At 47.4% G+C, this 15,887-nt stretch overlaps 1 protein-coding gene and 1 long non-coding RNA gene across 15 annotated transcripts in view; one reads left to right on the forward strand and one right to left on the reverse strand.

Annotated features, from left to right (window-relative positions):
- The window catches only part of TBC1D1 (TBC1 domain family member 1), a 194,034-nt gene that overhangs the window by 134,509 nt on the left and 43,638 nt on the right, over positions 1 to 15,887 (forward strand). The gene's annotated exons all lie outside the window — the stretch shown is intronic.
- LOC116668331 lies at positions 8,852 to 10,368 on the reverse strand. The gene is made up of 3 exons (XR_004325490.1): positions 10,234 to 10,368; positions 9,852 to 9,920; positions 8,852 to 9,299 (listed from the first exon to the last, which is right to left on the reverse strand). It is a non-coding gene; the product is annotated as an uncharacterized LOC116668331 (long non-coding RNA).

A 15,887-nucleotide genomic window follows, 5' to 3' on the forward strand; every position in this document is an offset into this window, starting at 1 on the left:
GCTCTGCCTCCGGCCACCACACGTCAGTGTCTTCTTGTTAATTACGCTACTTAGCAACCAAAGGCAGAACCAGAACAGTGAAAGTCACCAGGGCTCACTAGCTTTTTAGCAATTCATGTTTATCCCAAAGTAGGTGAAATTATGTGGGTAAATATATAAACTTATTACCAGAAGTACTTGGGGAGAAGTTGAGTGACCTTCCGTCAAAGATTGCTCTGCCGGGAATGAATTTTGATTGATACGTTTACACAGAAATAAAAATGGGATTCTTAGAGCAAATAGTTGTCATGGGGCTCAGCAGCCAGAGGTGGTGAAGGTCCCTGGAGGAGGAAAGGCTGGCGAGCCGTGGCGGGGCTCAGCGTGGACCTTAGACACACGCGTGTGCGGCGAGCCCTCTCACACACCTGCTCCCGCTTTGGTCTTGCCTAGCCACTGCAGGCACTGAGGGCCCATTTTCAAAGCTCTGTCTCAGCTCCTGTGGCAGGGGCACTGTCTAGTTATGGTTCTGTGACCTGGCACAGGGTTTGGTTCATAGATGGTGCTTGGTTTCTGTTGGATACAGGGATATATGGTTTTGGAATATTAACCAAATATGGGTATTATTAACTACTCAGATTATACTTTGGGGGAAAAAAGCATATTCATGGAAAAAATACAAAGAAAACATACATTCTGCAGAAGTTTCGAGATGTTGTAGCGATAGGTGATGTTTCCCCCTTTTCTCTTTTTCAGTTTTCTCATGTAGTAATATCTTGAAGTGGGAAAAATTCATTTTTAATTAAGAAACATTTGAAATATATTTGGTCATGTGGAGGATTAAAATGGAAGCACGTTTCTGTCACAAATCATGATGGTAGCAAGTATTCAGATTTATTGGAAATGGACCTAATTATAAAGATCACTTCTTTTGTGGGCCTGAACTACAGATGATCATTTGGCAATCCCTCCCCCCTTTCTTCTAAGAAATGATTAAACTTGGCATGACCAATAATATGAGTTGAGAAAATGACAGCCTTCATTTGCAGAAATCAAGCCTAAAAGTTAGAGATACATGGCCTTCATTTGAAGGGTTTTTCTTCATCTTGGCCCTCCCACCACTGCTGTTCCTTTTCTCAGAAGCCTTTGTTCCCAAGGGCCACTTCCTGCCTGCTCACACACCCCGAGAAAGAGCCCCAGGTGTCCCAAAGCACTTTGTTGCTTAATGCTTATTGAGATTCCAGATTTCTATGGTTCTAGAAGAAATAAAATTTCAGGATGTTATGTTCATAGTTTCAGAGAATAGTTTGGGAATTGATTTTTTTTTTAAGTTAAATGAAGAAATATAAAAGCCCATGGAACCTTTTTCTCTATTTCTGGTAGCTTGAAAGATATGTTCCATCTTCTCTGACTGCTCCTTCCATACAGCTAAACACCCCCCTTTTTTTTAAGTATAGTCAGTTACGATATGTCAACCTCTGGTGTACAGCATAATGTTTTAGTCATGCATATATATATACGTGTGTGTGTGTGTATTTGTTTTCATATTCTTTTTCATAAACACTTTTTTAAAAAAATTGTAATTGATAGGTTAGTACAAATCAGTGTGTTCTGTTTCTAAAACAACATAGTTTGTTGAAGTTCAAGCTCTGCGCTTGAAGTCATTTTAAGTTTCCTGATAATACGATTTTTTTCTTTTTGAAGAATTAATGTCAGTGATGTGAAAAAAGCAAACATACCATGGTGTCTGTCATGACCAGGGTCATCCCCTCACCCAGATGCCTCAGTGGCTTTTCGCCTTTGGTCACTCGTATTACTGTCAACTCCAGTCCTCTGCCACAGTCCCTGGCTCTCCTGCTCTCAGCCTCCCATGGCTCCTTTGGTTGTGATCTGTAACCATCCTACCAGCTGTGGGTCAGAAATGGTTTCAGTATCATCCTTCCGCTCCTCCATTCCTTCTGGAGTGGTATAGTTCTGTCTCCATCGTCTGTGGCATGTGTGTCTGCACTGGTTTTTGTCCGAGACTAGACTCCTGGCTGGTAGGATAAAAGGGCTCTTTTGTTCACTTAAATACTTATCTTTAATACTCCTCTTATGGTATCCTGAGTCTGTGGAGCTCAGTAGGGTCTCCTTGATATTGTTGGTAGCTTAGATTATTTGGAGCTTTTCATGTTAGGAAGAAAAGGCATGCTGAATGCAATGCCTCATTTTACACGTGAGAAGACTGGGGCTCAAAGATCATAATGCCCACAGGAGCTGTCCTCTGCATTGTGTTCAGGAATAGTGTCCCAGGGCAGCACCCCGGCTTGGCTAACCACAGAGCATCCTGGTTAGACCCCTGGAGGCAGGTGGGTCTGGGCTGTGGGGTGCCATGTTGCTTCCCACCTCTAGGTCTTCAGCCTGCTACCTCACCCTATTCTTCCATTGTAAGAGGGGTGAGCTGTAACTGTCTCCTTCCAGGAGAGGCAGTATTGCATAATGTGTGGGAGCTTGGGCCTAAATGAGGCAAAAGTGCATGCCCTCAGAAACCCTCCCTGGCTCTGGGAGAGACACAGGGCTTGGGAATGTTCTGATTTCATGTTTTGAATTTTAGTGACCTTTGGGAGGATATCCTGGACTCTCAGATCTTCATTTATAGCAAGACTCCTTCCTTATGCACCCGCCTTTTCTGAGTTTGCCAGAGTTTTAAAAATGGGCTCTGTGGTCCTTTGTTTTCTTGAGGTGTCATGAGGCAGCATAAAGTGAAACTTAGTGCTAGCCGATGACGCCTATTGTGATGAATGGCCGCTTGCGGGGGAAAAGGTCATGTGTCATTTCAGAGAGAAGAGAACTGGAGGCTCAGTGTAGCATCCTGGTTAGGACTATGGATTTTTGAAAATTTTTTATTTTTGTGTTAAAAAAACATGTAACATAAAATTTACCATCTTAACCATTTTTAAGTGTGGAGTTCAATAGTGTTAAGTGTGTTCACACTGTTGTGTAATGAGTGCTGAACTTTGCAATCTTGCAAACCCCAAATTCTATACCCGTTAAACAGTAATTCTCCGTCCCCTTTCTCACCCTGCAGCGCCTGCCAACAACCATTCTACTTTCTGTCTCTGGGAGTTTGACTCTTTAGTTACCTCATTTAAGTCGAATAGCACAGTATTTGTCCTCCTGTGACTGGTGTATTTCACTTAGCATAGTGTCCTCCAGGTTCATCCATGTTATAGCAAATGACAGGATTTCTTTCCTTTTTAAGTCTGAACAATATTCCACCATATATAGTACATTTAGTTTAACCATTCATCTTTTGATAGCTGTTTAGGTTGTTTCTGTCTCCCGGCTGTTGTGAATAATGATGCAGTGAACATGAGTGTGCAAATATCTTTCCAAGATCCTGCTTTCAATTCTTTTACATATGTACTTAGAAATGGAGTTACTGGATCCTATGGTGGTTCTGTTTTTGACTTTTTTGAGGAAGTGCCATACTGTTTTCCATAGCAGATGCACCGTTTTACATTCCTGCCAGTGGTGCGCCAGGAGTTCCAGTTTCTCCACGTCCTCACCAACACTTGTGTTTTGTGTTTCCTTGAAGTGGAAGTCCTCATGGGTGCTAAGTGATATCTCATTGTGGTTTTGATTTGCTTTTCTCTAATGATTAGTGACGCTGAGCATCTTTTCATTTGCTTTTTGGCTTTTTGTATATCATGTCTGGAGAAATGTCTATTCAAATCCTTTACCCATTTTAATATCAAGTTGTTTGGTTTTGTTTTTGTTGTTAAATTGAAAAGTGTGGGTTTAAAATTAAACTGGCCTGGGCTTAAATCCTGACTCCTTCATTTATGAGCTGTTTAACAGAGGGCAGTTGCCACAGAACCCTCAGCTCAGAGGAACAGCACCCACCTCACAGAGTTAGGGGTGTTGGGGCAGCCGGTGAGGAAGCACCCACGATACCCTCCGAGAAAGAGCACCAGCAGTCTGTTCTGAGTAGGATTTTGAAGGAAATGAAAATAGCTGCCTTTTCAGTCCCCTCCACAAATGGCAGCCACTATGATTCCACCCTCATTGCCTTCCCTTTTATCATCACTAGGCTTTCAGGACAAGTGAGAGGATGTTCTTGGACAGTCAGAAACTCTGGCACAGGGAGGACACTCACGTTGCCAAAAGGAACCTCTCTGGGCGTTCTGGGCTGGTGGTCTGCACAATGGCTTCAGCTTTTTGACAAAGCGCATATCGTCACCTGAAGTCACAGCCAGAGGAGACCTGGGCCCTCGAGCAGCAGCTTGATGCTCGTGCCCCACCCAGCCCAGGTGCACACCTGCGGCGACAGGCCCTGCCTCACCCAGCAGCCCTATGCTCTGAATTCAGAAAAACCACGGGCCAGGAGTGCTGACAGATGCAGGGGTCTGGTTTCCTTTCAGACTCCCTTGATGGGAGTGACAAAAGACCAGGAATCATTGTAAAGAAATTAGTCATAGATGTTTCACTCTTTAAACTGATCCTGGCAAAAGGTTAGACAGTGCACAGCTTTCAGGATGTCCCAGGGCTAACAAGTGCAATGAGGTGCGACCTGGCCCACTAAGCACACAATCACCAGGCTCTGGAGGGTCGATTTCCCCGTGCTGACCTTCCTTGGAATCTAAGGCTCCACTTTTAAGCTGAGTGTGCAGTACTGGTTTTTCTGTGTTGTGCCAGGATGTTTGAAAAAGTGTCCAAAGGAGAGGCAGATGTTAACTCTTGACCAAGATACTTTGTTTATTCAATCCAAATGGTCAATTCCTCCCCTCTTTGTTTTGTCCTGTGCGCATGTGAGAACTCCTTACGACTGGAATGGAAGCTCAGCCAGCTGAAATTTGCCACGTTCAGCTGCAGTCAGTTAGGTCGGTTAGAGAATTGCAAAATGTTGCCTCTTCTAATGAGTTTTTTGGGCAAAGTAAATTGTGAAAATGTTTAAGAAATTTGCTTACCACAAACAGTTTTCAAAGAACATTTGGACTTGACATGTTCACTTTGTTACATAATTTATAAACATGTAGATTAAATTTACGTGTTTGAAATCTATTGAGGTTCTGCATGAGTGTCAGTGTGCTGACTCTGAAGGGGTGGAAGCTGTCTCAGTGATCATACAGTTGCTTTCCACTTTCTAGTCAAAAACATCAAAGCCCCGAAACTTTGCTAAAGCTGAAACCCAAGTTTCCCAATTGCCAAGCAGTCATGGATACCCAGAAAGATTGCCACTTCCCAAGTTGATTTTTTTCAGGATAGGGGCTCTTAAAAGGAAGGCAGTGAGACTGGGGTTTTCCAGGTGGAAAGGTCACACTTCCACATTTAACCCAATGAGCATTGTGTTGAGTTGGGGGAAAAATTGGATTCACTATTTTAAACTTCTTATTTCATAGTGTGGACTTCCCCATCCCCTCTCCCCAGTAAAACACAAAAATATTTCCTAACTTTTAAGTCATAAGCTTCCTTTCATGGATTTCGACCTTAGATCACCTCCAGATAAGCATTGTGTAATGGGATGGGTGGGGTTAGAGTTTTCAGTCACAGATGCATGAGAGGCAGGGGGAGGGTGGAGAGCAGCCACGCATATCACTGGGGCTTTTCGCAGTTCCTCCCTCGTCAGTGACCAAGTCAGAGTTCTCATGGGGGACTGTGGTGCACGCAGAGCCCCAGCGGGTTTCCTTGCCGCCTCTGTGGGTCACTTGCACTGCCTTCGGGTCATCCCTCCCTCTCTCCCTCTGACCTTCCTGCTCGGTCGCATGGTTCTCTCTCACATTCCCCAAGGTCCCCTCTGCCAAGGCCCCTTTAAAAGACCTCTGCTCCTGGGTCCCAGCTGTTCCCACCGAACGTCTTGCCAGCTCTCCTCTGGGAGCTATGGGACTGTGGTGTGACCCTCTTATTTTTGATTATTTCTAGTTGAGTAGCTTCCAGTGCTTCCCTCTGGAGATGAGTCCTAAGTGTGCCCGCCCCGCCGGCCGCTTCATGGGGAACGGGGCCACATGCTGCTGTCTCGCTCTGTCTCGGCCGTGCCTCAGTGGTTTCGGACCCTGCACCCCCGGTGATGTCTCAAAAGGGTTATGGACTGAGAGACCCGATGCGGTGCTGACAAAGCCCAGGGTAGAGGATGGAGGGCACGTTTACATGTTCAGGAAAGATCAAGCAGAGGCCATTAATAGCACTTACCTGTGGGAGGTGGGGTTAAGGTAATTTTTTTCCTTTCGGTTTTTCTTCCCCCATGTTTTCAGTGTCTCTAGTTTCTCTGTAATCTGTTGAAATACTACTTTTTTCATGGCGAAAAAAGCCTAAAACCCTCTCCTGAGCCAGAGGGTGAAAAACAGGGCTTCTCTTCTGAAAGTCACTGTTTGTGGTGTTATTTTATCATTGTCCCGGTCACTCGGGCTGGACACCTGGAGGAGGCCTGCCTCCTCCCTCCGAGTTCGCTCTCCTCCCACAGCCCCTCTGCCATCCCTGCCTCCCCCTCCTCCACGGTCAGCTCCCAGGCCTCCACTGCCGCCGCCCAGCTGTTCCTTCTGCCTCCCTCGACGGTTTTCTGTGCCCCCGTCTTTATCATCGCATCCTCGAGGGACACTGCTGCTGTTTTCAGTGGAAGTCCAGAGTTTACGAATAAGATCCAGTCCCTGCCAATGACGGGGTGAGGGAGGTTTATCATGTGCTATTTAATCCATACGCAGATTCTTATGACACTGCGGTACGCTGGTTTGAAAGTGGATTTGGTGCTAGATACAGGAGCATGCAGTGTGGTCAGGGAGGCAATAACAAACAGCAAGGGAAGTAAGGGGATGGGCTGCTGAAAGGGATGCTGCCCAGTTCAGGGCTTGGACTGGAGAGCCATGGCGGCAGCCGGGAGGGCCCTTCGGACCCCGGGGTCTCTGTTACTGTCTTGCACTGCTGTTTTGTGGCATAAACCTTAATGATTTGGGGGCTACAACTTTATCAGGATAAAATGATGCTTTTCCACCCCAAGCTTCATAAGTATTATTTGAGTACTAATTAAATACACGAAACCTACCCATCTATATTATAAATGTCTGTGTGATGGAAACGATGTCTTGACTCTTGATTCTTTCATAAGCACCTTAATGCTATGCTGTCTCATCTTGAGCGTATTTTATCCGATTTTATATTGAAAACCTGTGTTTGCCTCATGTCTTAAGGCTACGGGGGTTGTCTTTTTTTTTTTTTTCTCCATCATCTTATGAGTGTTCAAGTTAATTTATTAGGAAGTTGGGCTCGTAAAGGAGGCACTGGCATTGATTGCACTCCGCGGTACCCTGGGGGCTTGGAAGCATGTGTTTGCTAAGTGTGTGCCCGGGGAATGCCCTACATTGTGTTGGTTGGAAGAACCATTCCACACCTGCTTCTGCAGCGGGCAGGTCATGTTGTCCTGCACTGACAAGGAAGCAGGCGGGCTGAGGAAGCGGGATAAAGGGGAGACGAGGTGACAGTCCACTTCTGAGTCCCAGCCCAGGACCCGGCTTATGAAAGACGCCACATGGCAGCCCTGGCCAGTCGCCATGTAAATGACAGAGATGGCAGGTTCAGGCAAGTCCCTTGTTCTGGCCTCTGGGTATCTCCTCCCTCTGAAAAACAAAAATCTGAATTTTGCCAGTCCATCAGGACTGAAAACACCAGTTTATTCCATGAGGTCACAATAAAACCTTGTTACCTGTGCTTTCAAAACTTCTCCTTTTTTCTTAACTTAATGACTTCTTTTTTAAGGAAATTTTACAACGGCCTCATAAAACATTAAGTCAGATCTGCTATACTGAAATGGAGTGGAGGGATAATTTAGAACCACGTTTGCTCCAGCTGTGGACTGAATGTTTATGTCTCCCCTAAATTCGTATGTTGAAGCCCTGCTACCCCATGTGTTGTACATGGAGGTGGGGCCTCCTTGGGGAGGTAACTAGGTTTAGAAGAGGTCTTGAGGGTAGAGCCTCCATGATGGGATAAGCGCCTGCCTGCCTTGTAAGTAACAGGAGGAAGAGACCAGAGTTCTGTCTCTGTCATATGAGGATACAGCAGGGAGGAGGCAGGCAGGGAAGAGGGCCTTCCCCACGCACCTGACAGGGCCTGCACCCTGATTTTGGACCCCCAGCCTCCAGAACTGTGAGAAATGAATGTTGTTAAGCCGCCAGGCGATGTGTGTTGTTGTAGCCCGAGCTAAGACAGCTCTGCTCCCCACCGCTCCTGGCCCCTGTGTGGACGTTGCAAACAGAGCATCAGAGGGTAGAGTCTGAAAGCCAGCCGGCGCTCCGTCATGCAGCCCTTCCCTCTGAGCGGGTCGCACTCTGACCTGTAACACCCGGTGCTCTGCTCAGGGGTTTGAGGGTGAGGGTGTTGGCTTCTTCCTGGGCTTCTTTTCAGTCTGCCCAGCAGAACAGAAGCCTGGAGGGGCCCTGAGACTGAGCACACCTCGCTCATGGGGGTGGGGCTGGACCTGTCCTGCTGGGGGGAGGCGCCTGCCCAGGAGATACTGGAGGCTGCGAGATAAACAGATGAGCTGCTTTTGTGCAGATGGTTAGAAAAACACGGATTGAGAAATCATGATCTTAGCCTTTAGTAGTGTATTTTTCTGTTTGTGTTGGGTGACTCATTTGTCTATGTTTCTCACTGTTTATGTTCATATCTGGAAGTTTTCTGGAAGGAAATTTATTATCACTGTAATAATGTGGGTAGTGGATCTGGGTCACCAGGGAGGGGCACTTTCCGAATGCATTTCATAAGAAATGGTATTAATTTTAGTTCAAACAGTTGGCAGTGACAAAGATAACAAGATTTGGCTAGTGTTTGAAAAGCAAGATGTGTTACATTTAAAATTTTTATTTTAAAAGTCAGGTCTTCTGTAATGGATGGAGTTATTGCTCAATTAATTTGAAATAATTTATTTAAAAGGTACCTCTGTTCCCCAGTGTTACATAATGTGAAACAACCAATTGAGGTAAACCTACAACCTGAAGCCAGTGACTGAAAAAAATACTGAATGCCCCAGGCTAAGGGTTTCATATTCCTGTAGTTAAAAACCCAGGTCAATGGCCCCACCCCAGAGTTTGTCCAGTAGGTCTAAGGTGAGACCAAGTATTTGTAGTTCTAATGAGCGACTGGGCGATCCGGGTGCTGCTGGTCTGCAGGCCTCAAGTGAGAACTGCTTCCATAGATGGAACTCATGGCATCGGTTCTGTTGGCAGTGACACCATGTGCTGCTGTGGGGACAGCTCGTCCTTGGCACCCACAGTGAGGTCCAGGCAGGGGGGCTCGACCAGCAGCAATCACAGTCAACAGTGTATGTAAGTGACCAATGTTGGATGGTCTGACACCTTTTAAAAAATCCATACAGATGAGACGAGAGCGCTAAGTGTAGGTAACAGTTGGGGCAAAACCCTGCAAGGTGATAGTGCTCACGGGCTCTCAAGAACACAACTTAATGGCTACTCATTTTTTTGTGTGTCTCCTCTAGAGCTTGTGTCAGGACATGATCTTGCTTAGCACAGAGGCCCTTCCCTGACTGAAGTATTTCTTACCATCTGTGTGCCCTCCACCCCGACAATCTCTCAGGGGCATGTGGAACATGCGCGCGCGCACACACACACACACACACACACACACACACTTTCCTAAGGGCACATGGAACTACTTGAAACTCATCTTGAATGGATCATGATGTGTCATTTTAGTTTCTGCACCTCTCCAGGAGTGGCCCTCCCTCTCTGACCATCATTCTTCCTGGTCTTGCTGCAGGACCACTGCGCCGTCCCCTACCCCCACAGAAGGGTCAGACGAGGGTCACCTCACCCAGGGGTAGCTCTTCCATGACGCCCCCCGCACTTCGGCCGCCTGTGGGCCCTTGTCCTGCCACTTCTAACACTGACCTGTCATGGTGGCCTGCTCAGCTGTCTCCTCGGGGACAGAAGGGGTTTCATTTCATCATTGTTTTTGGGCTGAGGTAAATGGATGATTAACACATTATTTGTAACATTTCCTATAAAGCTTTGTGTATGTAAAGTTATGTTTCTCCGTAAACGTCAGGCACCTATGTATCTACACACAGGTAGATAGATGTAAAGTTTAGAAGCAGTTTTGTATAAATGTGAGAATGAAACTGTTGAGAAGAGCTGAGCACCTGGGGCCCCCGCCACTCGGCCTGGAGTTGTGTGGCGCACCAGGGCCTGGCCTGTCTCCTCCTGGTTCCCGCGTGTTTCCCTTGTCCCTCCCGCCCTCCCGCCCCTCGTCGCTTCTCTCCCTCTGCCTCACCTTGCCCACAGTGCTCCAGGCTGCGCAGGTCCCCTGCTTCTCTGAGCTGCTCTTCCTTCCCATCGGTGCGCAGGACAGTGATTGGCAGCCCCTGGGATGCTGCTCTCAGAACCTTGGAGGCTCGCCTGAGGTTTGCCACGGTGCTGCGGGAGCAGAAAGGATCTGGCAGGGCAGGGGTGACAGGAGGAGCCTTCCCGGAGGGCGTGACTTTGGAGCTGAGCTTTGAAAGAGGAGGAAAGGGGTCAGCCCCACAAAGAAAAGCCGAAAGGGCATCCCAGCCGTTGAGAGAGCGGCTGGCCCTCTCCAGCGCTGGGAGCCTCTCGTGGTCACGGGCCCTGGACACACTCAGGCGGTGATCAGGGGCCTCCTGTTGTTGGGGGAGCCCCTGGGACAGCACTGCTGTTTTCTTCACAGACTACATGTCTGTGTTCCCCAGTGTTCTTCAGTAAACCAGTCTGTTTATCCGCAGCGCCGGTCTGGTTGTGAAGTCTAAGCAACACAGAGGTTTTGCCAGGTTTAGAATAAATAACGATTGTGACAGGACGTCACGTGCCCCTGGCTGTACTGTTGTAAGTGCTCTCAAGGGTCTTCATTGGATCCCTGCACCAGAGCCGTGGGAGATGGGTGCTGCTGTGGGCTGTGATCTGTGGCCGAGGAGGCATGGAGGTCAAGGGGCAGGCGGGCTGCTCTGCTGGCTGGGAGGTGGCAGCGCCCATGTCATATGGCACCGTTCCCCCTGCAGTCATTCTCATCACCCTGAGGCACTGGGATGAGCCAGCCCAGGGCTGAGTTCTAATCTGGTGCCACCAGCAAATTAGCTCTGGGTCCCAGGCCTTTGCCACTGAGGCTGTCACTGCAGCCCTCGCTTACCACGTGGTGAGGTTGCGGTGTGTGCGTCCTGGTGAAGCACGCTGCCTGGCCCAGTCAGTGCCGGGACCACTGGGGCAGAGGTGGGGGGTGAGCTAAGTTGTCTTCAGCCCTAAGTTTCTGTGTTCCTGTGAATGCTGCTGATCCCCCAGCAGCCGGAGGAAGGAATGAGAGTGAGCAACGGGTGTGGCCCTTGATGCAGAGGTCCTGCAGGGCTGCTGGTGGGGAGTCCCCGGGGGCCAGGCCCCGGTCCTGGAGGTACTCTTCACACGCGTCTTGGTGGCACTGACCAGGGGCCTTTTGTGGTGGTGGTGCTTTTCCACCCCGAGGTGTCCCATAAAACTGCAGGAACCACACTTTGAGATCCAAGGTTATATGAATGGTAATAGGAGAGATCAAACTATGATGAGGATCAGCATTTCATATTCCGACTGAGGCTGAATGTTTATTCCTTTTCATAGTCTTACTGTGTTTAATCAAGAAACAAGAGCCCTGACCTTCAGCCCTCCCAAAACTACACTATCATCCCTCTTGCAGATGCAGAAACAGATGCCATTCATTTCAAAGGATAATTTTATCCAGTGCACTAAATAAAAATTCATTTGACTACAGCATTTTCTCGGTTCTTTTCAAGCTAATGTAGGCCTTGACTTTCCTAGCCGGTCCCCCACCACCCCCACCCCAGGGGGCCTTTGTGACCCTGCTCAGCTCTAGCTCTCGGAAGGGGGAGAAGCAGGGCACTGCCCAGGGCTGTGCACCTTCCTTCCGTCTTTCGGTGCCTCTTCCTGCTTCTCTTCCCAGGACTTACCACCGCTCTGCACCTTCCCTGCTGCTCCTCTCCCTGCGAGTCCACGACATCTTCATAGAGCCTTGGAAACTCACCCCAAACGGCTCATTTGGGAAGGCACAGGGATAAAGATCTGTGGGGCTTTCGCTTCTGTTTTTAGTTTCAGCATTTCTCGGCTGTTTCTTAAAAAAAAAATTGTATGCCCACCTCCCTCTCCCCCCTCCACTGCACCCATCTCAGGCAGAGTTAGGTGCTCTGTTCTGTCTTCAGAGCTCCCCCACAACCCCTCCCAGCACTTTTTCACATTGTTTTGTAATAGCCCTTCCTCTGTTGGGTCCACTAAGCTCTGCATTCCCCGGTGGCCGGAACACCTTTCCAGTACTAAAGCATGCATAAAGGAAAGAAGTTTTCCTTTTAAAACCCCAAATCTTCCATGATTCCCACTAACTAATACACAAGTGAACCAGGCAGCCAGTGCTCTCTGTGTCTGGGTGCCACCACTCTTCTCCGTCTCCATGCGCACACCGTCCAGCCATCAGCCAGACGGGGCTGTTGCGTGATTACTTGAGAGTCCGCCGTGCACCTTGCTTGTGCCGCTCCGTTTACTGGAACGGCCACTGTCACTTCCACTCACCCGTATTTTACTTGTCCTTCAAGAACCACCACCACTTCCAGAAGCCTGATGCTTGTAGGAGGAAAAATGATAGCGGACATTTATTTGAATGCCTGCTATGTGCCAGGCTGGGTTTCCCCCACACATTTGCCTCTGTAATGCTCACGGGACTCCTCTGAGGTGGGCACGCAGATGCACGTTTGGCAGATGAGGAAACAGGTGAAAGTAATCAAACCACCTGCTTGAGGGTAAGAAGGTAGATTGGCGGGCGGCTGGGGTTTGACACAGGCCCGTGTCCTTGACCTGAATCACAGGAGGAGTTCGTTTTCTTCCCTGAGCTCCTAGAACACTTCCTTTGTATTTCTCAGCAGTCGTGTACCCCTCTTACTCACCCTGTTGAAATTTGAGGGACTGTGTCATGTTCATATCTGGATTTCTGGCAGCAGGTGGCAAAAAGTTAAGAATATTTCTTCTTAGTATCTGCAAATCTTATGGTGAAAAAGAATATGAAAACAAGTATATGTATGTTCCCATATGACTGAAGCATTGGGCTGTACACCAGAAGCCGACACAACATTGTAAACTGACTATACTTCAGTAAATATATATAAAGAATATTTCTTTTTAACAAATGAATATTATTTAAAGATTCTATTTTCCTATAACTGGACCATCGTATAATGCAACTGTAGAAAAATGGCAAGGTTCTTTTTGTTTGTTTGTTTCTCCAAACATCCAAAGAAGTCAGGGTAGGGTGTAGCGCCATCTTGGGTAAATGAATTCATTTGTTCGTGACTTTTCCATGTGCGCCTGCTGTTTGCCAGGCACAGGGCGCTCTCCTATTCTCCTGGCATCTGTGCTCTGTTGTGTAGAGGTGGAGTTGTTGGCGCTTTGTAAACAGTTTGACGGCATTCATTTGAGGACTGCCTGTTTCTTAAATCTACACATTCATTTCATTTTGTTTTTTTAAGAAATTTTCTTCAGCTGTTGGTAACAGCAGATGCTGCAGATGTTAATCCCTGTTGTTGTTAACTTTTCTCCAGAGATTTAATGTTCAGTTTTAGTTGTTGTTTCCAAGGTCTGTTCATTGTTAAAACAGAGGTTTCAGAATAACTGGAATTTTAAACATTTTCTTGTTCTTTTGGCATGGGAGATGAGGATTTTTTCTAGAGGGATGGAGAGAGCTATAAAATCCTCTATTGTGGGATAACAGAAAAATATGGAGAATAAGGGTTTTTCTCTTCATTTTCTTCCTGGGGTAGCTCTTTCTTACAGGGCACTTAGTGTGTGAGTTTCTGTCCTGTCTTGAAGGGGAGGAGAGCTGCAGTTCAGACCTGGTATGAGTCTGTGTCCCAGGCTTTGCAGGGCAGGAAGCTGGGCCAGCGTGAGGCTGTGTGCACGTTCCTTTGCTCCTGCCCTGTAGCACCAGTGATGCGATGTCACGTTCTTCCCCACGTGTCTGTGTGCAGAGAGACGAGGATGCAGCATGGAGCGACTGGAGAACAGTGTGACATCTGAAGTATTGACGCAGCAGCGTAGATTGTGTTTATGACTCTGTTGAGAAGGTCACAGCAGTGATTTAAGTGGAAGCAGTTGTCTCATAGGGCCCCTGAGTTATGGCTGGCTTTAGAATTCTTAGAACCCACAGAAGGCTGTTGTCTCTGAAAGTGTACATAATTTAAGCATTCTGCAGCCCGTCATTACAGGAGATATCGGAATAGTAAAAGCCCATCCCAGACTGGCCTCTTACTGCAGTCCTTTGGCTTCGTGGCTTTGTAGGCTTTATAAAGATGTCTGTCAGTGCCTGTGGTCCCCACAGTTGGGGCAGTCGGAAGTGAATGTCATTTCTCACATTTTGCCCCAAGGGACTGGAACCCAAAAGGTGTACATGTTTACAGAGTTTTACAAAGAGGGACAACCAAGCTGGCCTGGGCCTCAGCCGTGCTCTTTTCCCCGAGCCTCTGTGTGCAGCCTCTCGGCAAAGCTGAAAGTTGAGGAAAGAAGTCAGATCCCTGCTGCTGTTCTGGGGAATATTAGGAACGTCGCTGTCTTTCTTAGACCACCTAGCACTTCACATCCAGGGGCCGTGTAAGGGGCTCAGCAAATACTGGTGTGAATGGCTTAGGAATGATCCAAGTCAAAATGATGCACATATTTATTGTTAGAACAGGGTTCTCAGCCCACAGTCATCCAACATTTTCACGTTGTTATCCTCACCCTGCCATCCCACTCACCCCCCTGTGTCAGACTGCACCCCAAACACACACGCGCATGCACACGTGAGAAAGGACCGATCACAAAGTGATGGCCTTGTCTCAAATCTGGATCTTTCTTCAGTTCTCTTGGGTTGATTTAGCCAGGGCCAAATTTAGAATAAACATTTAACTATCCCCCTTTGGTAAATTACTAAATTACTTTGTAACTAGGCTAATCTTAACATGAACAAAAGAAAGTATATTTTAAAAAATTGTTGTTAGTTATAGACTATAGCATCAGTAATTGTTACAACATAAAATACATTTGGGTGAAGGGGATGTATTTTTACCCCTTCCTGGGGTCTAGGAGAGAGCAAGTGATGGGTAGTTTACTCTAATTGGGGTTCTCACTGGGGGTGATCTCGTCCCCCGTCTCCCTAGGAGACGTGTAGCGCTGTCTAGGGATTTTTGGTTGTCACTGCTGGGGTGAGTGGATGCTGCTGTCATGGGGTAGGGATGCTGATAAACACTCTCCAATGCACAGAACGGTCCCCCGTGACAAAGAATTATCCAGCCCTAAGTGTCCATAGTCCTGAGGTTAAGAAACCTTGCTTAAAATGTTAGGTTAATTTGCTGAGCTTTGCAGGGGAGATTAGCTTTTATTTAGTTAATTCAGAAGTGAAGTTAACACTAGCGCTGATAATCCTTTGTGTTCTGCACTTGGCCTTGGTATCCTGACCAAGGTCGGGAGAAGCTCTGACCACTTGTAAAGGCTTAAATCCAGGTGGCTGACAGCAGCTCTTAAACGGTGTTCTAGTGGTAACAGCAAAGGAAAATAAAGAGCTGACATGATGATAAGTGTGTAGGGGTACCTAAGGGAGTGAGGAGTGAAAATGTAGTGTGGAGCCTGCTGTTGAAAGTGTGCTTTGAGACCAGCAGTGGTGGCATTACCTGGGAACCTGATAGAAATGCAGACTCTCAGGCTCCCCTCAGACAGACTGAGTCAAAATCTGCATTTTAGCAAGGTACCCACATTATGTGTGTGCATCTAGAAGTTAGAGGAGCACTGGGTAGACATTTCTTACTTTAGAGGAGAATGCACCTTGGTTCAGATCGTGGCTCTGACCCCTACAAGCCATGTCACCTTGACCATGTTACGAAACTGCACTGCACCATGGTTACTTTAGCTGTA

The sequence above is a fragment of the Camelus ferus genome, chromosome 2 (genome assembly GCF_009834535.1).
Source record: "Camelus ferus isolate YT-003-E chromosome 2, BCGSAC_Cfer_1.0, whole genome shotgun sequence".
Lineage (NCBI taxonomy): Eukaryota > Metazoa > Chordata > Mammalia > Artiodactyla > Camelidae > Camelus > Camelus ferus.